General features: G+C 45.5%; 1 protein-coding gene across 1 annotated transcript in view; it reads left to right on the top strand.

The window, feature by feature from the left end:
* LOC140194803 (pituitary adenylate cyclase-activating polypeptide type I receptor-like) overlaps positions 1–27,167 on the top strand; it is a 102,415-nt gene that overhangs the window by 25,200 nt on the left and 50,048 nt on the right. The gene's annotated exons all lie outside the window — the stretch shown is intronic.

The following is a 27,167-nucleotide window of genomic DNA, read 5'->3' as shown; positions in this document are numbered from 1 at the left end:
TTTTACTGTCAAAGGTGCTATTTTTTATTTTTTAAGGCATCTGTTAGTCTTGCGAGACCATAGATCTGCGCCTGGAAAGTCTTCTCTCTCCAGGGTGCAGGCCTGGGTAAGGTTGTATGGAAGACCAGCAGTTGCCCATGCTGCAAGTCTCCCCTCTCCACGACACCAATGTTGTCCAAGGGAGGGGCATTAGGACCCATACAGCTTGGCACCAGTGTCATCGCAGAGCAATGTGTGGTTAAGTGCCTTGCTCAAGGACACAACACGTTCCCTCGGCTGGAGCTCGAACTCACAACCTTCAGGTCGCTAGTTGAATGCCTTAACCACCTGACCACTTGTAAAATACAAATACAGATAATAAAACTGACTGTTTTTACTGTCAAAGGTGCTATGCACACTATATATTCAAAATTGAGTGTTGACAAGGCATTGGACTCTTCTGGTGTTGATGGGCAGGGAACTGTAGCGGTGTTCAGAAGGTCTGGGAGTGTAGTACGTGTGAAGTGTGTGTGTAATGTCCTCTATTGTTTGTTGAGCCGCCTTTATTGCCCGTCTCTCATGGATGCTGCTGAGCCAATGATTTTACTACCGTACTCTGAGAATTCTGAGCGGGCTGAGGTCAGTAATGCTCCTTGCTCTGAACCTTGCCGTGGAGTTGGAGGTTAATATTGATTCACAATTGTTAATGCAATTGACACGTTTCATTGTATGTTTCAATGTGCCTGTGATAAATAAATGAATCTGAAGTCTGAATTGAAGGGCAGCTGGAAGATCTTATTGTTTACCCACACTGAACTCTCTCTCTGGAGCTGTTGCACTTTATTCTGTACTCTGTTATTGCTTTACCTTGCTCTACGTCAATGTATTGTGCTATTGGCTACAGGGGGGAAAAAGCCACATGTCCATGAGTCAATCCCCATTAGGGGATCTGAGGTGGACAGGGTCAGTAACTTTAAATTCCTTGGCGTTATCATATCCGAGTACCTGTTCTAGGACCAGAGCATAATTGTCATCACAAAGAATACATGTCAGCACCGCTGTTTTCTCTGAGGTTAGCGCAGGCTCAGCATGTCATCTGAAACTTTGACAAGCTTCTGTGGATGCACAGTGGAGAGTGTTTGATCCATGGCCTGGTGTGAAAGCACCAATGCCCAGGAATGGAAAAATCGACAGGAAGTTGTGGATATAGACCAGTCCATCGCAGGAAAATCCCTCCCCCACCATTGAGCACATCTACGAGGAGTGCTGCCACCAGATATCAGCCTCCAGCATTGACAGCCCGTGCTCTTTTCTTGCAGCTACCATTCGGCAGGAGGTACAAGAGCCTTAAATCCCACATCACCAGGTTCAGGAACAGTTACGTGCCTCTATTCTGTACATGCTTGCAAGAAAATGACTCAAAATAGTAAACGGCAACACAGATCATAAAAACATAGCAGAATTAGGCCATTTGGCCCATTGAGTCTGCTCCACCATTTGATCCTGGCTGATCCATTTCCCTCTCAACCCCATTCTCCTGCCTTCTCCCCGTCACCTTTTGTGCCCTGACCAATCAAGAATCTCTCAGCCTCTGTCTTAAGTACACCCAATGACCTGGCCTTCACAGCCACATGTGGCAATGAATTCCACAGATTCGAAACCCTCTGGATCTGGATAAAGAAATTCCTCCTCATATCCATTCTAATTGGACATCCCTCTATCCTGAGGCTGTGCCCTCTGGTTCTAGACCTCCCCACTATAGGAAACATCCTCTTCACATCCACTCTGTTGAGGCCTTATGACCTTTGATAGGTTTCAATGAGATCACCCCCACTCTTCTAAATTCCAGTGAGTACAGCTCCAAGGTCATCAAATGTTCCTCATATGATAAGCTTTTCATTCCTGGAATTGTTCTTGTGGACCTCCTTTGAACCGTCTCCAACGTCAGCACATCCTTTCTTAGAAATGCGACTCACAACTGCTCACAATACTCCAAGTGAGACCTCAAGTGCTTATTGAAACCTCAGCATGACTTCCTTTTTTATAATGTTATTTACACATTTTGATAATCAATTTTGCTTGAACTTTGAACGATTCAAAGGTTCTCTTCACGATGAAGAGATGGAACTTTGATCTCACATTCTGATTCATTATGATCTTGCCCCTTGCCCGCACTGCACTCTCTCTCTCTAGCTGTTGCACTTTATTCTGCATTTTGTTCTTGTTTTACTTGTTCTACCTCAATGCCCCATGTGATGATTTGATCTCTATCAATAGTATACAAAACAAAGTTTTTCACTCTATCTCTGTACATGTGACAATAATAAACCTATTCCAATTCCAGTTCTCCTTCCAGGAGGAAGATTCAAACCAAATCAGGTTTAATTATCATTCCAATCACGCAAAGATACAGCTGAATGAGACAGTATTCCTCTGGGGTCATGGTGTAAAACATTCAAATTAGCAGGCAAACATTCAAAAATAGAGAGTAATATAATTCCAAATAGTGAGCAAAGAAGCATATTCACTCAAAAAACATATATATGGTCCAAGACCCTATATATCCATATGCATTTAAATGCTCAGTTTGCATGAAAGTTTTGCAGCAGATTTATGCTGTAGACATTGAAAAGCATGCGAGGTGTGTGCTCATTGAGATAGAGGGGGGATTTAGCAGACACATGGTGTAAAAATGCCCATGCCCAATAGTTATGAACTTAAGAATGTGACGTTAGGCACAGGAGTATTTGTACATAAGGTGACCCTGACAGGAAATGATAAAGTAGTGGTGGTCGAGGGTGTGGAAGGGTTAGTTAGTGAGTGGAGGTGTTAATCAGCCTTACTTCTTGGGGAAAGTAACCATTTTTCAGTCTGGTGGTCCTGTCGTGGATGTTACGTAGTCTCTCCTTGGTGGGAGTGGTATAGGCAGACCATGAGCATGGTGGGTGGGACCCTTCGTGGTGTTGCTGACCCTTTTCCGGCACCTTCCTATACACACTTAATGGCCACTTTATTATGTACACCTGCTTGTTAATGCAAATATCTGATCAGCCAATCATGTGGCAGCAACTCAGTGAATAAAAGCATCCAGACATGGGCAAGAGGTTCAGTTGTTCAGATCAAACATCAGAATGGGGAAGAAATGTGATACAAGTGACTTTGATAGTAGAATGTTTGTTGGTGCCAGACAGGGTGGTTTGAGTATCTCAGAAACTGCTAACCTCCTGAGATTCTCACTCACAACAATCTCTAGAGTTTACAGAGAATGGTGTGAAAATCCAAAAAAAATCCAGTGAGCAGCAGCTCTGAGTGAAAATATCTTGTTAATTCAATTTAATCCAATTCAAACACCTTGTTAATGAGAGAGGTCGGAGGAGAATGGCCAGACCGGTTCAAGCTGACAGGAAGGTGACAGTAACTTGGATAACCTCCATTACAACAGTGGTGTGCAGAAGAGCATCTCTGAATGCACAGCAGGTTGAACCTTCAAGTAGATGGACTACTGCAGCAGGAGACCACGAGCATACACTCCATGTGCACTGTACCTAGGGACAGGAAGGACCTGACTGCCTGTGTCCTTGCTGGGGGTAGGCTGGTGCTGGTGATACATTGTACAGTTTGAACTACCCATTTGTAGAGCCCTCATGTTAACACAATATTTCTAAAATTACTGTTCATAATGAGTTATTGTGTAATATCCAAAACCAAAATTAATTAGAAGGATTGAGTGTTAATTGAATAGCATCGAACAATCAGGAAAATCTGCCTTTCTAGCACCATCCAGCCATGAGGCCTTGGCTGTCTGCTGTGGTCAGTACAGAGACTAGGATGGCTTAGGGACAGGAATGGTTATTTTGAGTGCCAGGCTTTAGGTGTTTCAGAAAGGACAGGGAGGGAGGCAAAAGAGGTGGGTGCATGGCACTGTTGATCAGGGATAGTGTCACAGCTGTTAAAAGGAGGAAGTCACAGAGGGATTGTCTGCAGTGTCTCTGTGGGTGGAAGTTAGGAACAGGAAGGGGTCAATAACTCTACTGGGTGTTTTTTTTTATATAGACTACCCAATAGTAACATATCGAGGAGCAGATAGGGAGACAGATTCTGGAAAGGTGTAATACTAGCAGGGTTGTTGTGGGAGATTTTAATTTCCCAAATATTGATTGGCATGTCCCTAGAGCGTGGAGTTTAGATGGGGTGGAGTTTGTTAGGTGTGTTCAAGAAGGGTTTTTTTGACACAATAGGTAGATAAGCCTACGAGAGGAGAGGCTGTACTTGATCTGGTATTGGGAAATGAACCTGGTCAGGTGTCAGATCATTCAGTGGGTGAGCATTTTGGAGATAGTGATCACAATTCTATCTCCTTTACCATAGTATTGGAGAGGGATAGGAACAGACAAGTTAGGAAGGTGTTTAATTGGAGTAAGGGGAAATATGAGGCCATCAGGCAAGAACTTGGAAGCATAAATTGGGAGCCAGTGTTCTTGGGGAACTGCATGGAAGAAATGTGGCAAATGTTCACGGGATATTTGTGTGGAGTTCTGCATAGGTACGTTCCAATGAGACAGGGAAAGAATGGCAGGGTACATGAACTATGGTGTACAAAGGCTGTTGAAAATCTAGTCAAGAGAAGAAGAGCTTATGAAAGGTTCAAAAAAACTAGGTAATGTTAGAGATCTAGAAGATTATAAGGCTAGCAGGAAGAAGCTTAATAAAGAAATTAGGAGAGCCAGAAGGGGCCATGAGAAGGCCTTGGCAGACAGGATTGAGGAAAATCCCAATGCATTCTACAAGTATGTGAAGAGCAAGAGGAGAAGGTGTGACAGAATAGGACCAATCAAGTGTGACAGTGGAAAAGTGTGTTTGGAACCAGAGGAGATAGCAGAGGTATTTAATGAATACTGTACTTTGCTTCAGTATTCACTATGGAAAAGGATCTTGGTGATTGTACGGATGACTTCCAGCAGACTAAAAAGCTTGAGCACGTAGATATTAAGAAAGAGGATGTGCTGGAGTTTTTGGAAAGCATCAAGTTGGATAAGTCACTGGACCCGGATGGGATGTACCCCAGGCTACTGTGGAAAGGGAGAGAGGAGATTGCTGAGCCTCTGGCAATGATCATCAATGAGGACGGGAGAGGTTGAGAGAATTGGAGGATTATGGATGTTGTTCCATTATTCAAGGAAGGGAGTAGGGATAGCCCAGGAAATTATAGACCTGTGAGTCTTATTTCAATGGTCGATAAGTTGATGGAGAAGATCCTGAGAGGCAAGATTTATGAACATTTGGAGAGGCATAATATGATTAGGAATAGTCAGCATGGCTTTGTGAAAGGCAGGTCATGCTTTACGAGCCCGGTTGAGTTTTTGAGGATGTGACTAAACACATTGATGAAGGTAGAACAGTAGGTGTAGTATATATGGATTTCAGCAAGGCATTTGACAAGTTACCCTATGCAAGGCTTATTGAGAAAGTAAGGAAGCATGGGATCTAAGGGGACATTGCTTTGTGGATCCAGAACTGGCTTGCTCACAGAAGGCCAAGTGTGGTTGTAAACGGGTTATATTCTGCATGGAGGTCTGTCTCCAGTGGTGTGCCTCAGGGATCTGTTCTGGGGCCCCTACTCTTTGTGATTTTTTTTATAAATGACCTGGATGAGGTGGTGGAGGGATGGGTTAGTAAATTTGCCGATGACACAAAGGTTGGAGATGTGGATAGTGTGGAGGGCTGTCAGAGGTTACAGCGGGACATTGATACGATGCAAAACTGGGCTGAAAAGTGGCAGATGGAGTTCAACCCAGATAAGTGTGAGGTGGTTCATTTTGGTAGGTCAAATATGATGGCAGAATATAGTATTAATTGTCGGACTCTTGGCAGTGTGGAGGATCAGAGGGATTTTGGGGTCTGAGTCCATAGGACACTCAAAGCAGCTGTGCAGGTTGGCTCTGTGGTTAAGAAGGCATACAGTGTATTGGCCTTCATCAATTGTGGGATGGAGTCTAGGAGCCAAGAGGTAATGTTGTAACAATATAGGACCCTGGTTAGACCCCTCTTGGAGTACTGTGCTCAGTTCTGGTCATCTCACTATAGGAAGGATGTGGAAACTATAGAAAGGGTGCAGAGGAGATTTACAAGGATGTTGCCTGGAATGGGGAACATGCCTTATGAGAATAGGTTGAGTGAACTTGGCCTTTTTTCCTTGGAGCGATGGAGGAGGAGAGGTGACCTGATAGAGGTGTTGATAGGCATATGTCAGTGATATTAAACCTGATTCAAAGAGGAAGTAGAGGATTCAGTTGCAGAGGGAGACACAGAGGCCCAGTTTTTAGAAGCTTGGTGATCAATACTGAGGTTTTTGTATCTTCTGCCCAAAAGGAGAGGGGAGAAGAGAGAATGTCGGGGCTGGGTGCAGTCTTGGATTGTATTGGCTACATTGATCGTGTGGATAGACCATAGAACATAGAAAACCTACAGCACAATACAGGCCCTTCGGCCCACAAAGTTGTGCCAAACATGTCCTTACCTTAGAAATTACTAGTCTTACCTATAGCCCTCTATTTTACTAAGCTCCATGTACCTTTCTAAGTGTCTCTTAAAAGACCCTATCGTATACGATAGTCAGTGGCCTTTTCCCAGGGCTGAAATGGCTAGCACGAGAGGGCACAGTTTTAAGGTGCTTGGAAGTAGATACAGAGGAGATGTCAGGGATAATTCTCCCCCCCCCCCCCCCCCCCCCCCCCGAGAGAGTGGTGAGTTTGTGGAATGAGCTACCAGCAATGGTGGTGGAGGTGGATACAATAGGGTCTTTTCAGAGACTCCTGGACAGGTACATGGAGCTCAGAAAAATAGAGGGCTATGGGTAACCCTAGGTAGTTCTAAGGTAAGGACATGTTCGGCACAGCTTTGTGGGCCAAAGGGCCTGTATTGTGCTGCAGGTTTTCTATGTTTCTATGAAGGGAGCACCTGAACTGGGGTTTTGTGGATGCTGGAAATCCACAACATGCACAAAATGTGGGAAGAACTCAACAGGTCAGGCAGCATCTGTGGAAATGAATGAACAGTCGACATTTCAGACCGAGACCCTTCTTCAGGACTGGAAAGGCAAGGAGAAGATGCTAGAAGAAGGTGGTGGGGGAGGGGAAGGAGGACAAGCTGGAAGGTGATAGGTGAAGCCAGCGGGGTGGGGGAGGAAGGAAGAAGCAGCGAGATGATAGAGGGAAATGGTAAAGGGCTGACTAAGAAGGAATCTGATGGGAGAGGAGATCCCTGCTTCCTCCCTCTCCTCGCCACCTGCCTATCACTTCCCCCAGGATCCCCTCCTCCTTCCCTTTCTTCCATAGCCCACTCACCTCTCTGATGTATTTCTGTCACAAAACAGCAAATTTCATGGCATGTGTCAGTGATATTAAACCTGATTCAAAGAGGAAGTCGAGGATTCAGTTGCAAAGGGAGACAGAGGCCCAGTTTTAGAAACTTGGTGATCAATACTGAGGTTTTTGTATCTTCTGCCCAAAAGGAGAGGGGAGAAGAGAGAATGTCAGGGCTGGGTGCAGTCTTGGATTGTATTGGCTGCTTTGGGTTCATTCTACAACCAAGCTCAGTGCGATGCTGTCACATATATCTCGTTCCAATCTTCCTTCTCTCACTTTGAGCCTATCTCCACTGGCTTTAGACTTCCATTCCCTGGGCAAAAGTCTGACTTTGTATTTATTCTGGGGGCAGACACAGAGGCTATAGAACTGAGGCAAAACAGCAGTGAGGTCATGGACCACAAACAGATTACAGAGGAGGAGATGTTTGCTGTCTTGAGGCAAATTAGGCTGGATAAATCCCCAGGAACCTGACAAGCTGTCCCTACTGAACTTGTGGGAGGTAAGAGCAGGAATTACAGGAGGCCGAGCAGAGATATTTAAAGCATCCTCAGCCACAGGAGAGGCACCAGAGGATTGGAGGATAGCCAATGTTGTTCCGCTGTTCAAGAAAAGCTCTATGAATAAACCCAAAAATTAGAGGCTGGTTAGCCTGACGTCAGTAGTGGGCAAGTTATTGCAAGGTATTCTAAGGTACAGGATAAATAAGTATTTGGATGGACAGTGAGTGATTACAGATAGTCAGAGTGGCTTTATGCGTGGGAAGTTGTATCTAACCTGTGGGGGAGCTTCTTCACTCAGAGGGTGGTGAGGGTGTGGAACTGGCTGCCAGTGGAAGCGGGTTCGAGTTCAAACTTTAAGGAAAGTTTGGATAAGTACACGGATGGGAGGGGTATGGAGGGAGGGCCATGGTCCAGGTGTGGGTCAATGCAACAGTTCAGCACAGACTAGAAGGGCTGAAGGGCCTTCTCTGTTGTAGAGCTCTATGACTCCATGAACCTATGACACACACTCAATGTTTTGGGAACAGCTTCTTTCCCACCACCATCAGATTTCTGAATGGACAGAGAAGCCATGTACAATACATTACCTCACTTGTTTCATGCTTTGTCCTCTTTTGCTGTACCTCATTAATTTACATATAAATAGAACATAAAATAGTACAGCACATTAAGGCCCTTCGGCCCACAATGTTGTGCCAACCCTCAAACCCTGCCTCCCATATAACCCCCCCACCTTAGATTCCTCCATATACCTGTCTAGTAGTCTCTTAAATTTCACTAGTGTATCTGCCTCCACCACTGACTCAGGCAGTGCATTCCACACACCAACCACTCCAAGTGTGGCCTAACCAGAGTTTTATAGAGCTGCATCATTTCATCGCGACTCTTAAACTCTATCCCTCGACTTATGACAGCTAACACCCCATAAGCTTTCTTAACTACCCTATCTATTTGTGAGGCAACTTTCAGGGATATGTGGACATGTACCCCCAGATCCCACTGCTCCTCCACACTACCAAGTATCCTGCCATTTACTTTGTACTCTGCCTTGGAGTTTGTCCTTCCAAAGTGTACCACCTCATACTTCTCCAGGTTGAACTCCATCTGCCACTTCTCAGCCCACTTCTGCATCCTATCAATGTCTCTCTGCAATCTTCGACAAACCTCTACACTATCTACAACACTACCAACCTTTGTGTCATCTGCAAACCTGCCATCCCACCCTTCTACCCCAACATTATTTATTATTTATTTTTTTCTCCAACGGCGTTCAGAGAGGCGGGACTGCGCAGGCGTGTGACGTCGGGCTGTGCAGCGCGGCAGATTTAAAAGGAACAGAGCCTCATAGAGCGGGCAGCGTAGTTTGTGGGCTGCGGAGTGAGCCGGGAGCAGAGTGAAGGCTTAAGGGCTTCGGCAAAATGGGCGAGGCAAGGGAGGTTTGGCATTCATTTTCTGTTATTTGAGGAGAGGGGCAGTATGAGCGTGAGGGCAGTTTGCTGTTCTCAGTGTCGGATGTGGGAGGCCCTGGAGTCTCCAAGCCTCCCGGATGTCTACATCTGTGCCAAGTGCATCGAGATGCAGCTCCTAAGGGACCACGTTAGGGAACTGGAGCTGCAGCTCGATGACCTTCGTCTGGTCAGGGAGAGTGAAGAGTTGATAGAGAGGAGTTACAGGCAGGTGGTCACACCGGGGCCATGGGAGGCAGACAAGTGGGTCACGGTTAGGAAGGGGAAGAGTCAGGTAATAGGGAGTACCCCGATGGCTGTACCCCTTAACAATAGGTACTCCTGTTTGAGTACTGTTGGGGGGGACAGCTTACCTGGGGGAAGCGACAGTGGCCGTGCCTCCGGCACAGAGTCTGGCCCTATAGCTCAGAAGGGTAGGGCAAGGAAGTTGTGATAGGGGACTCGATAGTAAGGGGGTCAGATAGGTGATTCTGTGGACGCAGTCCAGAGACCTGGATGGTAGTCTGCCTCCCTGGTGCCAGGGTCCAAGATATTTCTGATCGTGTCCAAGATATCCTGAAGTGGGAGGGTGAGGAGCCAGAGGTCGTGGTACATATAGGTACCAATGACATAGGTAGGAAAAGGGAAGAGGTCCTGAAAGGAGAATATAGGGAGCTAGGAAGGGAGTTGAGAAAAAGGACCGCAAAGTTAGTAATTTCGGGATTACTGCCTGTGCCACACGACAGTGAGAGTAGGAATGCGATGAGGTGGAGGATAAATGCGTGGCTGAGGGATTGGAGCAGGGGGCAGGGATTCAAGTTTTTGGATCATTGGGACCTCTTTTGGCGCAGGCGTGACCTGTACAAAAAGGACTGGTTACACTTGAATCCTAGAGGGACCAATATCCTGGCAGGGAGATTAGCAGGGGCTACTGAGGTGACTTTAAACTAGAATGGTTGGGGGGTGGGAATCAAATTAGAGGCTAGGCATGAGGAGGTTAGTTCACAACAGGGGGATGGGAACCAGTGCAGAGAGACGGGGGTGTAAAGTGAGGGTAGAAGCAAAAAGTACTAAGGAGAAGAGTAAAAGTGGCAGGCCGACAAATCCAGGGCAAGCATCAAAAAGGGCCACTTTTCAACATAATTGTATAAGGGCGAAGAGAGTTGTAAAAGAGCGCCTGAAGGCTTTGTGTATCAATGCAAGGAGCATTCGTAATAAGGTGGATGAATTGAAAGTGCAGATTGTTATTAATGATTATGATATAGTTGGGATCACAGAGACATGGTTCCAGGGTGACCAAGGATGGGAGCTCAACGTTCAGGGATATTCAATATTCAGGAGGGATAGACATGAAGGGAGGGGAGGTGGGGTGGCGTTGCTGGTTAAAGAGACTAACGCAATAGAAAGGAAGGACATAATCCAGGAAGATGTGGAATCGATATGGGTAGAGCTGTGTAACACTAAGGGGCAGAAGACACTGGTGGGAGTTGTGTACAGGCCACCTAACAGTAGTAGTGAGGTCAGAGATGGTATTAAACAGGAAATTAGAAATGTGTGCAATAAAGGAACAGCAGTTATAATGGGTGACTTCAATCTACATGTAGATTGGGTGAACCAAATTGTTAAAGGTGCTGAGGAAGAGGATTTCTTGGAATGTATGCGGGATGGTTTTTTGAACCAACATGTCGAGGAACCAACTAGAGAGCAGGCTATTCTGGACTGGGTTTTGAGCAATGAGGAAGGGTTAATTAGCAATCTTGTCGTGAGAGGCCCTTTGGGTAAGAGTGACCATAATATGGTGGAATTCTTCATTAAGATGGAGAGTGACATAGTTAATTCAGAAACAAAGGTTCTGAACTTAAAGAGGGGTAACTTTGAAGGTATGAGACGTGAATTAGCTAAGATAGACTGGTAAATGACACTTAAAGGATTGACAGTGGATATGCAATGGCAAGCATTTAAAGGTTGCATGGATGAACTACAACAATTGTTCATCCCAGTTTGGCAAAAGAATAAATCAAGGAAGGTAGTGCACCTGTGGCTGACAAGAGAAATTAGGGATAGTATCAATTTCAAAGAAGCAGCATACAAATTAGCCAGAGAAAGTGGCTCACCTGAGGACTGGGAGAAATTCAGAGTTCAGCAGAGGAGGACAAAGGGCTTAATTAGGAAGGGGAAAAAAGATTGAGAGAAAACTGGCAGGGAACAGAAAAACTGACTGTAAAAGCTTTTATAGGTATGTAAAAAGGAAAAGACTGGTAAAGACAAATGTAGGTCCCCTACAGACAGAAACAGGTGAATTGATTATGGGGAGCAAGGACATGGCAGACCAACTGAATAATTACTTTGGTTCTGTCTTCACTAAGGAGGACATAAATAATCTTCCAGAAATAGTAGGGGACAGAGGGTCCAGTGAGATGGAGGAACTGAGCGAAATACTTGTTAGTAGGGAAGTGGTGTTAGATAAATTGAAGGGATTGAAGGCAGATAAATCCCCAGGGCCAGATGGTCTGCATCCTAGAGTGCTTAAGGAAGTAGCCCAAGAAATAGTGGATGCATTAGTGATAATTTTTCAAAACTCGTTAGATTCTGGACTAGTTCCTGAGGATTGGAGGGTGGCTAATGTAACCCCACTTTTTAAAAAAGGAGGGAGGGAGAAACCAGGGAATTGTAGACCGGTTAGCCTAACGTCGGTGGTGGGGAAACTGCTGGAGCCAGTTATCAAAGATGTGATAACAGCACATTTGGAAAGCGGTGAAATCATCGGACAAAGTCAGCATGGATTTGTGAAGGGAAAATCATGTCTGACGAATCTCATTGAATTTTTTGAGGATGTAACTAGTAGAGTGGATTGGGGGGAAACCAGTGGATGTGGTATATTTAGATTTTCAAAAGGCTTTTGACAAGGTCCCACACAGGAGATTAGTGTGCAAATTTAAAGCACATGGTATTGGGGGTAAGGTATTGATGTGGATGGAGAATTGGTTAGCAGACAGGAAGCAAAGAGTGGGAATAAACGGGACCTTTTCAGAATGGCAGGCGGTGACTAGTGGGGTACCGCAAGGCTCAGTGCTGGGACCCCAGTTGTTTACAATATATATTAATGACTTGGATGAAGGAATTAAATGCAGCATCTCCAAGTTTGCGGATGACACGAAGCTGGGTGGCAGTGTTAGCTGTGAGGAGGATGCAGAGTGACTTGGATAGGTTGGGTGAGTGGGCAAATTCATGGCAGATGCAATTTAATGTGGATAAATGTGAAGTTATCCACTTTGGTGGCAAAAATAGGAAAACAGATTATTATCTGAATGGTGGCCGATTAGGAAAAGGGGAGGTGCAACGAGACCTGGGTGTCATTATACACCAGTCATTGAAAGTGGGCATGCAGGTACAGCAGGCGGTGAAAAAGGCAAATGGTATGCTGGCATTTATAGCGAGAGGATTCGAGTACAGGAGCAGGGAGGTACTACTGCAGTTGTACAAGGCCTTGGTGAGACCGCACCTGGAGTATTGTGTGCAGTTTTGGTCCCCTAATCTGAGGAAAGACATCCTTGCCATAGAGGGAGTACAAAGAAGGTTCACCAGATTGATTCCTGGGATGGCAGGACTTTCATATGAAGAAAGACTGGATGAACTGGGCTTGTACTCACTGGAATTTAGAAGATTGAGGGGGGATTTGATTGAAATGTATAAAATCCTAAAGGGACTGGACAGGCTCGATGCAGGAAGATTGTTCCCGATGTTGGGGAAGTCCAGAACAAGGGGTCACAGTTTGAGGATAAAGGGGAAGCCTTTTAGGACCGAGATTAGGAAAAACTTCTTCACTCAGAGTGGTGAATCTGTGGAATTCTCTGCCACAGGAAGCAGCTGATGCCAGTATATTGGCTTATATTTAAGAGGGAGTTAGATATGGCCCTTGTGGCTACGGGGATCAGGGGGTATGGAGGGAAGGCTGGGGCGGGGTTCTGAGTTGGATGATCAGCCATGATCATAATAAATGGCGGTGCAGGCTCGAAGGGCTGAATGGCCTACTGCACCTATTTTCTATGTTTCTATAACATCCAGGTCGTTAATAAAAATCATGAAAAGAAGAGGTCCCAGAACAGATCCTTGTGGGACACCACTAGTCACAACCCTCCAATCTGAATGTACTCCCTCCACCATGACTCTCTGCTTTCTGCAGGCAAGCCAATTCTGAATCCACCTGGCCGAACTTCCCTGGATCCCATGCCTTCTGACTTTCTGAATAAGCCTACCGTGTAGAACCTTGTCAAATGCCTTACTAAAATCCATGTAGATCACATCCACTGCACTACCCTCACCTATATGCCTAGTCACCTCCTCAAAGAACTCTATCAGGCTTGTTAGACATGATCTTCCCTTCACAAAGCCATGCTGACTGTCCCTGATCAGACCATGATTCTCTAAATGCCCATAGATCCTATCTCTAAGAATCTTTTCCAACAGCTTTCCCACCACAGACATAAGGGTCACTGGTCTATAATTACCTGGACTATCCCTACTACCTTTTTTGAACAAAGACAACATTTGCCTCCCTCCAATCCTCCGGTACCATTCCTGTGGAAAACAAGGACATAAAGATCCTAGCCAGAGGCTCAGCAATCTCTTCCCTCACCTCATGGAGCAGCCTGGGGAATATTCCGTCAGGCCCTGGGGGCTTATCCGTCCTAATGTATTTTAACAATTCCAACACCTCCTCTCCCTTAATATCAACATGCTCCAGAACATCAACCTCACTCATATTGTCCTTGCCATCATCAAGTTCCCTCTCATTGGTGAATACTGAAGAGAAGTATTCACTGAGGACCTCGCTCACTTCCACAGCCTCCAGGCACATCTTCCCACCTTCATCTCTAATTAGTCCTACCTTCACTCCTGTCATCCTTTTGTTCTTTACATAATTGAAGAATGCCTTGGGGTTTTCCTTTACCCTACTCGTCAAGGCCTTCTCATGCCCCCTTCTTGCTCTTCTCAGCCCCTTCTTAAGCTCTTTGTTTCCCTATAATCCTCAATAGACCCATCTGATCCTTGCTTCCTAAACCTCATGTATGCTGCCGCCTTCCACCTGACTAGATTTTCCACCTCACTTGTCACCCATGGTTCCTTCACCCTACCATCCTTTATCTTCCTCACTGGGACAAAATTATCCCTAACGTCCTGCAAGAGATCTCTAAATATTGACCACATGTCCATAGTACATTTCCCTGCAAAAACATCATCCCAATTCACACCCGCAAGTTCTAGCCTTATAGCCTCATAATTTGCCCTTCCCCAATTAAAAATTTTCCTGTCCTCTCTGATTCTATCCTTTTCCATGATAATGCTAAAGGCCAGAGAACAGTGGTCACTGTTCCCCAGATGCTCACCCACTGAGAGATCTGTGACCTGACCCGGTTCATTACCTAGTACTAGATCTAGTATTAGTCGGCCTATCAATATACTGAGACAGGAATCCGTCCTGGACATACTTAAACTCTGCCCCATTTAAACCCTTGGAACTAATCAGGTGCCAATCAATATTAGAGAAGTTAAAGTCACCCATGATAACAACCCTGTTATTTTTGCACTTTTCCAAAATCTGCCTCCCAATCTGCTCCTCTGTATCTCTGCTGCTACCAGGGGGCCTATAGAATACCCCCAAAAGAGTAACTGCTCCCTTCCTGTTCCTGACTTCCACCCATATTGACTCAAAAGAGGATCCTGCTACATTACCCACCCTTTCTGTAGCTGTAATAGTATCCCTGACCAGTAATGCCAACCCTCCTCCCCTTTTTCTGCCCTCTATCCCTTTTAAAGCACTGAAATCCAGGAATATTGAGAATCAATTCCTGCCCTGGTGCCAGCCAAGTCTCTGTAATAGCCACTACATCATAATTCCAAGCTCTCAGTTCATCACCTTTGTTCCTGATGCTTCTTGCATTGAGGCACACACATTTCAGCCCTTCTACCTTACTGTCTTTACACCGTTTATTCTGTGTCTCTTTCCTCAAAGCCTCTCTATGTTAGATCTGGCTTTACTCCATGCACTTCTTTCACTGCTCTATCGCTCTGGGTCCCATCCCCCTTGCAAATTAGTTTAAACCCTCCCAAACCATGTTAGCAAACCTACCTGCAAGGATATTGCTCCCCCTCGAGTTCAGGTGCAACCCATCCAATCTGTACAGGTCCCACCTTCCCCAGAAGAGATCCCAATGATCTAAAAATCTAAAACCCTGCTCCCTGCACCAACTCCTCAGCCACGCATTCAACTGCCATCTCCTCCAATTCTTACCATCTGTCACATAGCACTGGCAGCAATCCTGAGAACACCACCCTTGAGGTCCTGTTCTTCAGCCTTCTGCTTAGTTCTCAAAACTCACACTTCAGGACCTCATCCCTCTTCCTGCCTATGTCGTTGGTCTCAACATGTATCATGACTTCTGGTTGCTTTCCCTCTCGTACCAGGATGTCGTGCACCTGGTCAGAGACATCCCGGACCCTGGCACCCTGGAGGCAACAAACCATGCGGGTGTCCTTCTCACGTCCACAAAATCTCCTGTCTGTTCCCCTGACTATAGAGTCTCCAATGAGGACAGCTCTCCTCTTCTCTGTCCCACCCTTCTGCACCACCAGCTCAGACTCAGTGCCAGAGGCCCTGCCACCGTGGCTCACACCTGGTCAGTCATCCCTTCCAACAGTATCCAGGATGGTAAACTTATTATTCAGGGGAATGGCTACAGGGGTGCTCTGCACTACCTGTCTGCTCACCTTCGCTTTCCCCCCTCTGACTGTCACCCAACAACCTGCTTCCGACAGCCTAGGTGTGACTATCTCCCTGTAGCTCTCATCTGTGACTGCCTCATTCTCCCTTATGAGCTGAAGGTCATCCAGCTGCTGCACCAGATTCCTTACACGGTCTTCTAGATCACCCAGCCGTATGCACTTCTGGCAGATGTGACTCGGCACCAGGCGAGGTGCCAGAGGACGGGGGGGGGTGGCACAGACTGCTGACCCTCAGACATCAGGCAAGGCCATTTGATTCTGAATGATAGGTAACTGGTTTAAGGATCATTACAAAGTGTCTCACTGGTGATTCCCGTTCCCTCCCCTCTCCCTTCCCCTTTTTCCAAACATGATTCCCCTCTTCGTGCTCCCTTCCCCACTCTCCATCCACAATAGAGACCCATATCAGAATCCGGTTTATCATCACTCACATTTGTCATGGAATTTGTATTTTTTGTGGCAGCAGTACAGTGCAATACATAAAATTACTACAGTCCTGTGCAAAAGTCTTAGGCACCCTAGCTCTATGTACGTGCCTAAGACTTGCACAGGAGTGTGTGTTAGTTTTTTTGTTGTGTATTGCATGGTACTGCTGCGGCAAAACAACAAATGTTGTGACACATGCCGGTGACATTAAACATGATTCTGAGTCTGACCCTATTAATGCCCCTCGAGATTTTGTAAACCCCTGTGTGTGTTTACCACTCAATCTCCTTCACCGCTTCAGGGGTAGAATGGCTCTTGCTGCAGTAATAAAGCTTGCAATGAAAACTGCAACAGCGATGCACTCAGGAATTTCCAGGCAGCATCTTTATTAGCTCAGAGACTGAAGTGACCGCCCTCCAATATCAAAGCATGAAGATGACACACTCTGTAACTGAGTTATCACTATAATCATATCAGCATCTCATAGATAATGACACTCATGTAATTCAATTAATAAGCCAGGAGGAAACAGCTATCCCAAACAATTACACTCACAGCGATTAATTCCAATGAAAACACAGGCTGCATCTCTACTGATTCCTTCACACACTAACCAGTGTAACCATCCTGCCAGATTGATTAGCTGGGGGTGTCGTGGTAGTATAGTGGTTAGCGTAACACAATTATAGTGCCACTGACCCAGGTTTGATTCCTGCTGCTCTCTGTAAGGAGTTCGTACGTTCTCCCTGTGACCGTGTGGGTTTCCTCCGGGTGCTCCAGTTTCCTCCCACAGTCCAAAGGCGTGCAGGTTAGGGCTAGTGAGTCGTGGGCGTGCTACATCGACGCCGGAAGTGTGGCGAGCCTCGTGGGCTGCCCCCAGCACAATCCTCAGACTGTGTTGATCATTGACACAAAATGGCACATTTCACTGTCTGATTTGACGTACATGTGACAAACTATGAAAACCCATGTTCCTTTTAAAGCCAAGGTAGTGTTCATGGGGTAAGGGCAGCATGGTGGCAAAGTAACCCTACTACAGTATCAGTGACCCTGGTTCAATTCTGCTGTGATCTCAGGGGTTTCCTCTGGGTGCTCTGATTTCCTCCCAAGACCTATGGGTTAGTAGGTCAAATGGGTGTAATAAGGCTGGAAGAGCCTGTTACATTACTGTATCTCTAAATACATAAATAAAATGGGAAATCTGAAATTAACACAAAAAAGATTGCTGGAAACACTCAACAGGTTAGGCAGCATCCATGGACAAATGATCTGAATTAATGTTTGTTAGTGGTCAGACATGCACTGTCTGAAACATTAACACACTTTCTATGCTCTGTATTGATCATAATGCCAAGTTAAGCTCATCCCATCTGTCTGCACATGCTGTTGGAGGAGCAAACTAAAAGATCACACGGAGTTGGTGTTTGAAATAACAGGAGTTTGTTTTTTAAAAACCTATCAACCTCCTCTTTAAATATACCCAATGATTTGGTCTCCTCAGCCATCTGTGGCAATGAATTCCACAGATTCCCCAACCGCTACCTAAAGAAATTCCTCCTCATCTCTGTCTTAAGGGAATGTCCTTCTAGTCTGAGGTTGTACCCGTCCCATCTTCCAGTACTTGGTCTATGGTCTTCTCTGTATAATCGATTCTGTTATCACTGTTAACTGGACTCTGAAAGCTCTTACTCAACCCTCAAGCACACTTTATCTACTTCAAACTTCAAAGTACATTTATTATCAAAGTATACACGCAGTGTGTAATGCTGAGATCGGTCTGCCTGCAGACAGCCTGGAACAAAGAGATGCCACGTTCAAAGATGCAACATGCCAGAAAAGAAAGAATTACACAAAGAGCGAGCGAATAGCACACAGAATGTCAAACATCAGAGTCCTGGGAACATCCAGTGCAGTCCAGTACGATTTAGTGCTGCGTCATTCTCTGACGGCAGGCTGCAGAGCCGGGAGGAAACCGCTATCGTGAACAATTGCCCAAAAAGCCCCAATCAAAATTGCACAAAATAGCAATACAACAGGTGTAACCAGAAACCAGAGACACACATAACATGAACAAACTGCAGAGTCCTCTAAACTGAGTCCAGTCCACAAACCATGCCAGTCCAAACTTGCCCAAGACTGAAGACTCGTACACCTTCCCCTGGCAGCAGAGAGGGAGACAGGGAGATAGCACTGAACGTGTACGCAAGGTGAGCGGCTTGGCCTCTTACCACACTGTCCTGAAGTATGGACAAAAAAATGCTATTTTTATACAGAAGTTTACCAGAGGATACTGAATTTGTCCAATTGGAAACCTTGTTTTATTTACTTGGAGATATAGCATTGCTAAGAGGCCCTTCTGGCCTGGTGAGTATGCCTGACCAATTGCACTCACGTGACTAATTAACCTAATAGCCAGTAGATCTATGATTAACCCACTAACCAGTAGATCTTTGGAATGTGGGAGAAAGCTCACGCTCCAAATGGTAGTTGATTATTGAAAGGCCCGGATAGAGAGGATGCGGAGAGAATGTTTCCGATAGAGGGAGAGTCTAGGACCAGAGGGCACAGCCTCAGAATAGTGTGGCATCCCTTTAGAACAGAGATGAGAGTGAGTTTCTTTATCCAGAGGGCGGTGAATCTATGGGATTGGCTGTGGTGGCCAAGTCACTGGGCATATTTAAAGTAGAGATTGATTAGACAGGGTGTCAAAGGTTACGGGGAGAAGGTAACAGAATGGTGTTCAGAGGGATAATAAATCAGCCATGATGGAATGGGCAAAATAGTCTAATTGTGCTCCTATATCTTACAGTCTTATCAAAACTGGAGTTCCCAAAGGAAACCCATGTGCTCATGGGGAGAATGTGCAAATTCCTTATTTGAACCCAGGCTGCTGGTGTTGTAATAGCATTACGTTAGCCACGCTGTTACCGCGCTGCCCATACGTGGCGTAGTGGTTAGCGTAACCCTTGCCGCAACATCCACCATTCAAGTGTTCATCCGGCCGCCTCCTAAATGGCGTCAGTATCTCTGTTTCCACCACAGTGTCCTCACCACTCTCTGGGTGAAGAAGATCCCCCACAGATCCCATCTAAACCTCTTATATTTCACTTGTAGTTGCAAAACTCTGTTGGACAGAGACATTATAAGTTGCCACAGGCCTGTTACCCTTGTTGGTGGAGGGGCAGTCGACATGGGAGCTGTGTAGCCTCAGCTGTAGCGAGGACTAGGCCTCCAGCCGCGGGCTTGCCTGCTGCTGCCGACCAGGTGAAGCACTACAGCATGGTTGAGCTCGGCTGGAGCCTGGCTTCGCCAGTTGGTGCCACCGTCCTGTATTGGAGAAGTGGAATGACAGGCTAGATTGCGTGTGTCTGTACATTGTCGGGAGACTGAACCGTCGATTGTTTGACGTTGTTACTCGGAGTCTTTGACTAACCATGGTTTTTTTTGAGTGAATTTGCTTCTTTGAATGTGTTACTCACTTCTTTGAATGTTTACTTTGTTATCTTGTATGTTTTGCACCTTCGCCCCAGAAGAACACTGTCTCATTCAACTGTGCCTGTGTATGGTTTGAAAGATAGTTAAACTTGATTTGATTTTACCCCTTATCCTAAATTTGGGTCCTCTAAGTTTTATTCACCTAAAGTCATTAAATGTCGTAGAAGTAAGCCCTTCAGCCCATCTTGTCTATACCGACCACGCTGTCTACATGAACTAGTCCTGTTGGCCTGCATTTGGCCCATCTTTTTCTAAATCTCTCCCCTCCAGGTACAGGTATAAATGTCTTTTAATTGTCAAAATTTTACCCACCTCTAGCGGCTCATCTGGCAACTTTTTCCAGATACCCACAAATCTCTGTGTGAAAGGGTTGCCCCTCAGGTCCCCTTTAAATATTTCCCCTCTCACCTTACACCTATGGCCTCTAGTTTCAGACTCCCCCTACCCAGGGGAAAAGACTGACCATCCCATTATATTGTGCCCTTCATAGTTTTAGAAACACCGATACGTTCAAACTTACAAAATAAATTGATCATCAAAGTACATCAATGTCACCATATACAGAGCTGGGATTTATTTTCTTGTGGACATTCACAGTAAATACAAGGAAACAAAACAAAATAAGAAAATCATAAATAAGGGATAAATATCCAGAACATGAGATGAAGAGTCCTTGAAAGTGAGTCCCTAGGTTGTGCAAACGGTTCAGCGTAGGGTTAAGTGAAGTTATCCCCTCTGCTTCAAGAGCCTGGTGGTTAAGGGGTAATAACTTGAGGCCTTATAAGGCACTGGGGAGGCCTCACTTGGAGTATTGTGAGCAGTTTTGTGGGTTCTGTATCTAGGAAAGGATGTACTGACAATGGAGAGGTTTAAATGAGGTTCTGGAAAATTATTCTGGGAATGAAAGGGTTAACATACGAGGAGCGTTTGATGGCTCTGTGCCTGTACTCACTGGAAATCAGGAGAATGAGGGGGGGGGCTCTCATATTGAATGTTCCGCTTTACGATAATGTTGGCGATACACAGCAATGACTTGCTGGCAGCCAAAACAACTATTAGTTACTGTATTACTCTCACTTTTTGAACCACCTGCATAATCTGGCATTTTTGCGGTGCGTAAGTCTCAAAGGTGCAGGATGGTTCTGGTGTGGCGTGTACGGGCCGAAATGAGGCAGCAGAGCCCGGGTCTGAGAGACGCGCAAAGCGCTGGTGGAACTCAGCAGGTCAGGCAGTGTCTGAGGAGGATAAATGGACAGTCGTCCCTGGTTTCAGCTCAGGACTCTTCATCTGGCATCATGGATATCTCCCAAAGTCCCCGAGTTCTCCCAGCTTCTGCATTGTCAGCCTCCTGTTTCTCCAAGGTTCAGAGCGACATGGGCCTAATGCAGGCAAATGGGGCAAGCTTAGGTGGGCACGTTGGTTGGCATGGGTCTGATGGCAGAAGGGCCCGCTGGTGTGCCGTATGACACTAAGATCAGCATAATTATTCTTTCTAGTGACAGGTATGGCTGTATTTACAGAGAAAGCACAGAGGTAATTATTTCTAATTTATATTTTCTGCCAACTGCTCTGTTAAATATAGAGCAAGGCACAAGGGTTGCCGTGGAGATCCAGTCGGTTTCTCTAAAGCTTTCTTAAAGAACATAACCACAGTTATTGGCTGTAATTAGAGTGAAAATGCAGTGAACGGTGAAAGGAAGATTGAGTCCACTCAGTAAACTACTGTGTGCTAGTTTCGATTAAGCTGTACAGCTCAGGGACCATATCCGTGGTAGGGGGCTCTGAATGCCGGACAGGCGTTTCTGGTTAAAAGGGGATGCGTTTAATTGGAATTGCATAATTATTGTCACACGTACCGAGATACAGTGAAAAGCTTGTCTTGCATGCTGTTCGTACAGATCAAATCATTACACAGTGTACTGAGATAGACCAAAGTAAAAAAGATAACACACACAATGCAGAATGAAGGGTAATAGCTACAGAGAAAGTGCAGTGCAGGCAGAAGCTAAGGTACAAACCATAAAGAAGCTTTGAGTCCCATATCTAAGAAAGGATATGCAGGCACTGGAGAGGGTCCAGAGGAGGTTCATGAGAATGATCCTGGGAATGAAAGGGTTAACGTACGAGGAGTGTTTGACGGCTCTGGGCCTGTACTCGCTGGCGTTTAGAAGGATGAGGGGGGTGGGGTGGGATCTCACCGAAACCAATCGAATACTGAAAAGCCTCAACAGAGGGGACATGCAAGGGATGTTTCCTATAGAGGGGAGCCCAGGACCAGACGCACCAGCCTCAGAACAGAGGGGCATCCCTTTGCAGCGCAGCTGAGGAGGAATTTCTTTAGCTAGAGGGTGGTGAATCTGTGGAATTCATTGCCACAGACAGCTGTAGAGGCCAAGTCATTGGGTATATTTAAAGTTGATATATTCTTCATTAGTCAAGGTGTCAAAGGTGACAGGGAGAAGGCAGAAGAATGGGGTTGAGGGAGATAATAGATCAGCCATAATGGAATATTGAAGCAAAGTCGATGGGCTGAATGGCCTAACTCTGTTTCTAAAACTGAAGTGGTCAATCCCAGACAGCAGGCTATTGAATCTCCTCTGCAGCCTCTCCAATACAATCACATCCTCAAGTATAAATTGTAACACTCAAGTGACTGAATAGCATCTCTCCATAGAAATAAAGACACATTAAGTATGATATTCAGAAGATCAAAAGGTTGATTTCATTGTGATGCATTAAAAGGTATCAAGTTTTTATTCAAATTCAGTTATTGAAGCTTTCCCGTTCTTGACACACTTAGCAGTCTCTGGGAGAAAGTGTTTCACTGAAGAATTGAATGTGTGGGAGAGCACTTCACCTCCTGGCTGGTGTCCTCTTCATACCAATTCAATCACTCGATATCTATCTGTAAAACAAGAACAAACTGTTCACTGTTCTCAGACAATAACAGCAAGGAGAGAAAGATGAGGTAGAGCTAAGGATTAGCAAAGTCAAGTTTATTGTCGGATGCTTGCAGCAACATCAGAGCACCACAGCACAGAGGCAGCCCCTTCAGCCCATCTACCTTCATGCTGGGCTGGCTTTCTGCCTAGACCTCTCTACCCACTCCCGGTCCTTAGTCGTCCAGACACTTCCCGTCCACATACTTAAATATTGCTTTCGATCCTGCATCCAGCACTCGCGCTGGAAGCTCATTCCACACTCCCACCACCCTCTGAGAAAGGTAGATCCTTTAGGTATTTCACTTTTCACCCCTGACCCATGAACTCTAGTTCTAGTCTCATCCAGCCTGGGGCATGCATTCACCCAGTCTCTACTCCACGAGAATCTTGTATACCTCTATTCGATCTCTCCTCGTTGAGACACAACGGTTGCAAAAAGAACATAAGTTGAGCATGAATTATACAATATTATACAAGAAAGAGTACAATTAGAGCAGAGAAAGTCTACGGTAGAGCAGAGTAGTCACGGTGTTGCTACACTGAGGTAGTGATTCAGACTCAGGTTTATTATCACTAACATATGTTGTGAAATTTGTTTTGTGACAGCATAAAAATATTATAAATTACAGATCAAATAAATAGACTGTGTAAATGACTAACAATGAGATGGTGTTAATGAGTTTGTGGGCTGTTCAAAAGTCTGATAGTGGAGGGAAAAAAAATCTGTTCTTAAAACGTCGAGTGTCTCTCTTCGGGCCCCTGGCCCACCTCCCTGATGGTAGTAGTGAGAAGAGGGTGTGTCCTGGGTATTGCAGATCCTGAACGATAATTTCTCTGACAATATAAAGTCATCTTGGGATAAACTGACCCTCTGCATTAATCTACCTGTTGTGGATCCAAGGTACTATTGGTAAAAGTGACTACTTGTCAAAGTCGAGTTTGTCGACAATGTGTAGTGGAAACACCAATGTCGTTGAATGGAAAAACCTACAAATAGTAGTGGGTTTGGCCCAGTCCGCCACGGGTAAAGCCTTCCTGACCACTGAGAACATCTACACGAAACGAAGTCACAGGAAAGCAGTATCCATCATCAGGGACCCCCTCCACCCAGACCATGCTCTCTTCTCACTGCTGCCATCAGGAAGGAGGTACAGGAGCCTCAGGACCCACACCACCAGGTTCAGGAACGGTTATTACTCCTCAACCATCAGGCTCTTGAACCAAAGGAGATAGATTCACTCAACTTCACTTGCCCCATCACTGAAATGTTCCCACAATCTATGGACTCGCTTTCAAGGACCATTCATCTCATGTTCTTGATACTTATTGCTGATTTATTTATTATTATTGTTTCTTCTTTTTGCATTTGCACAGTTTGTTATTCTTCTGTACTCTGGTTGAACACCCTAATTGGGCGGTTTTTCATTGATTCTGTTATGGTTATTATTCTATAGATTTATTGAGTATGCCCGCAAGAAAATGAAACTCAGGGTTGTATATGGTGACACATATGTGCTTGTCCTTTGAACTTTGAACTCAAAGTCAAGTTTATTGTCATCCGCACAAGTCCATCAGTATTTACTCAGGAAACTGGCATAGCGTATATGGAAGGAAGGGAAACAAGCAGCAGTGTCATAGAACATATAGAAATTAAAGAGGAGGAGGTGCTTGCTGTCTTACAGCGAATAAAGGTAGATAAATCCCCCCGACCTGACATGATATTTCCTTGGACCTTGAAAGAGACTAGTGTAGAAATTGCAGGGGCCCTGGCAGAAATATTTAAAATGTCCTTAGCCACGGGTATGATGCCAGAGGATTGGAGGGTCCTTTGTTTAAAAAAGGCTCCAAAAGTAAACCAGGTAATTACAGGCCGGTGAGCCTGACATCAGTAGTAGGTAAATTATTGGAAGGTGTTCTGAGGGATCGGATATACAAGTATTTGGACGGCCAAGGTCTGATTAAGGATTGTCAACATGGCTTTGGGCGTGGTAGATCGTGTTTAACGAATCTTGTAGAGTTTTTCGAGGAGGTTACCAAAAAAGTAGATGAAGGAAAGGCTGTGGATGTTGTCTACATGGACTTTAGTTAGGCCTTTGACAAGGTCCCACACGGGAGGTTAGTTCAGAAGGTTCAGACGCTAGCTATCCACGGAGAGATTGTAAACTGGATTCAAAATTGGCTTTGTAGGAGAAGACAGAGAGTGGTAGTGGATGATTGCTTCTCAGACTGGAGGCCTGTGACTAGTGGTGTGCCTCAGGGATCTATGCTGACCGTTGTTTGTTGTCTATATCAATGATCTAGATGATAATGTGCTAAATTGGATCAGCAAGTTTGCTGATGACACTAGGATTGGAGGTGTTGTGGATAGCGAGGAAGGCTTTCAAAGCGTGCAGAGGGATCTGGACCAACTGGAAAAATGGGCCAGAAAGTGGCAGATGGAACTTAATGCAGACAAGTGTGAGGTGTTGCATTTTGGAAGGACAAATCAAGGTAGGACATACACAGTAAATGGTAGGGCACTGAGGAGTGCGGAGGAAGAAGGGGATCTGGGAGTTCAGATACATAATTCCCTGAAAGTGGCATCACAGGTAGACAGGGTTGTAAAGAAGGCTTTTGGCATCCTGGCATTCATAAATCAAGGTACTGAGTATAGGAGTTGGGATGTTATGGTGAGTTTGTATGAGACGTTGGTGAGGCCAAATTTGGAGTATTGTTTGCAGTTCTGATCACCTAACTATAGGAAGGATATCAGTAAGATTGAAAGAGTGCAGAGAAGATTTACTAGGATGTTGCCGGGTCTTCAGGAGTTGAGTTACAGGGAAAGATTGAGCAGGTTAGGACTTTATTCCTTGGAGCGTAGAAGAATGAGGGGGGATTTGATAGAGGTTTACAAAATTGAGGGGTATAGACAGAGTAAATGTGAGTAGGCTCTTTCCACTTAGATTAGGAAGGATAAATACGAGAGGACATGGCTTTATGGTGAAAGGGGAAGGGTTTAGGGGGAACTTCTTCACTCAGAGAGTGGTGGGAGTGTGGAACGAGCTGCCATCTGACGTAGTAAATGTGGGCTCACTCTTAAGTTTTAAGAATAAATTGGATAGATACATGGATGGAAGAGGTCTGGAGGGTTATGGACTGGTTGCAGGTCAATGGGACTAGCGGAATAAAGTTTCGGCACAGACTAGAAGGGCCGAATGGCCTGTTTTCTGTGCTGTAGTGCTCTATGGTTCTGTGGTCCGTGTGTGTACAGGTGCAGTGAAATACTTGCAGCAGCACCACAGGCACAGAGCATCAGACACACAACAGTTACAAGAAAAAGAAATGATGCCTTCCATTAGTTGGGATTGACCGTGCAGTCCAGATACACAAGCCAGTTTGGTACGATATGGAGAGCAAGCTGTTGTCCATGTGGCAAGCTCCTCTTCTCCATGGAGCTGATGAACCCACAGGAACGGCAGAGACTGGCACAGTTTGGCACCGGCGGCATCGCGGGAGTTGCCAGTCAGCGTTGAACTCCATGTAGGTCTGCCTCAGGGACTCCAGCTCTGGATTTTTCCCCAGGGTTTACTCCTGAAGCCTTCCCCGTGAGTGGGTATAGCCGCAGGGCAGCAGAGGTTTGAGACCAGAGTTTCCCTTCTAGATTAGCTGCCAACCACAGCAGATGAGCCTCATCTGCCCAAAGCAACTGGCTTTAAGGCAGCAGTAACCGACCTTTGACCCTTCTCCTGTCAGTAGAAATGGTTCTGTTGGGCTTAGAGGCTAAGCCAAACGTGAAGGTCAGGAGTTAGACTTGGTTGTCTGTTTGAGACTATTTGAGACGCACGCTATTGGCAGCATTTAATAGGTCGTGGGATCTTGTCCCCATTACCCACCCCACCATCTATAACAAGAGTGGTCATAGTGTTGCTAATGAGATAGGGAATAGGGTTGTGCAGTTTGGTTCAAGTGGTTGACGTGAATGTAGAACATCACAGTACAGGCCCTTCGGCCCACAACGTTGTGCTGACTTTCTAACCTACACTGAAGATCAAAGTTCTCCCCCCCCCCCCATTATATAGCGCTCCATTTTACTCTCATTCATGTACCTCTCTAAGAGCTTCTTAAATGCCCCTTATACCACCACACCTGACAGGGCATTCTACACACTCACCACTCTCTGTCTAAAGAACCTACTTCTGACAGCGCCCCCCCCCCACCCCCTTACACTTTTCTCCTATCACATTAAAATTA

Source organism: Mobula birostris, chromosome 3 (genome assembly GCF_030028105.1).
Source record: "Mobula birostris isolate sMobBir1 chromosome 3, sMobBir1.hap1, whole genome shotgun sequence".
Taxonomy (NCBI): Eukaryota; Metazoa; Chordata; class Chondrichthyes; order Myliobatiformes; family Myliobatidae; genus Mobula; species Mobula birostris.
The sequence above is the reverse complement of the archived record's forward strand: the minus strand, read 5'-3'. Positions and strand labels throughout refer to the sequence as shown.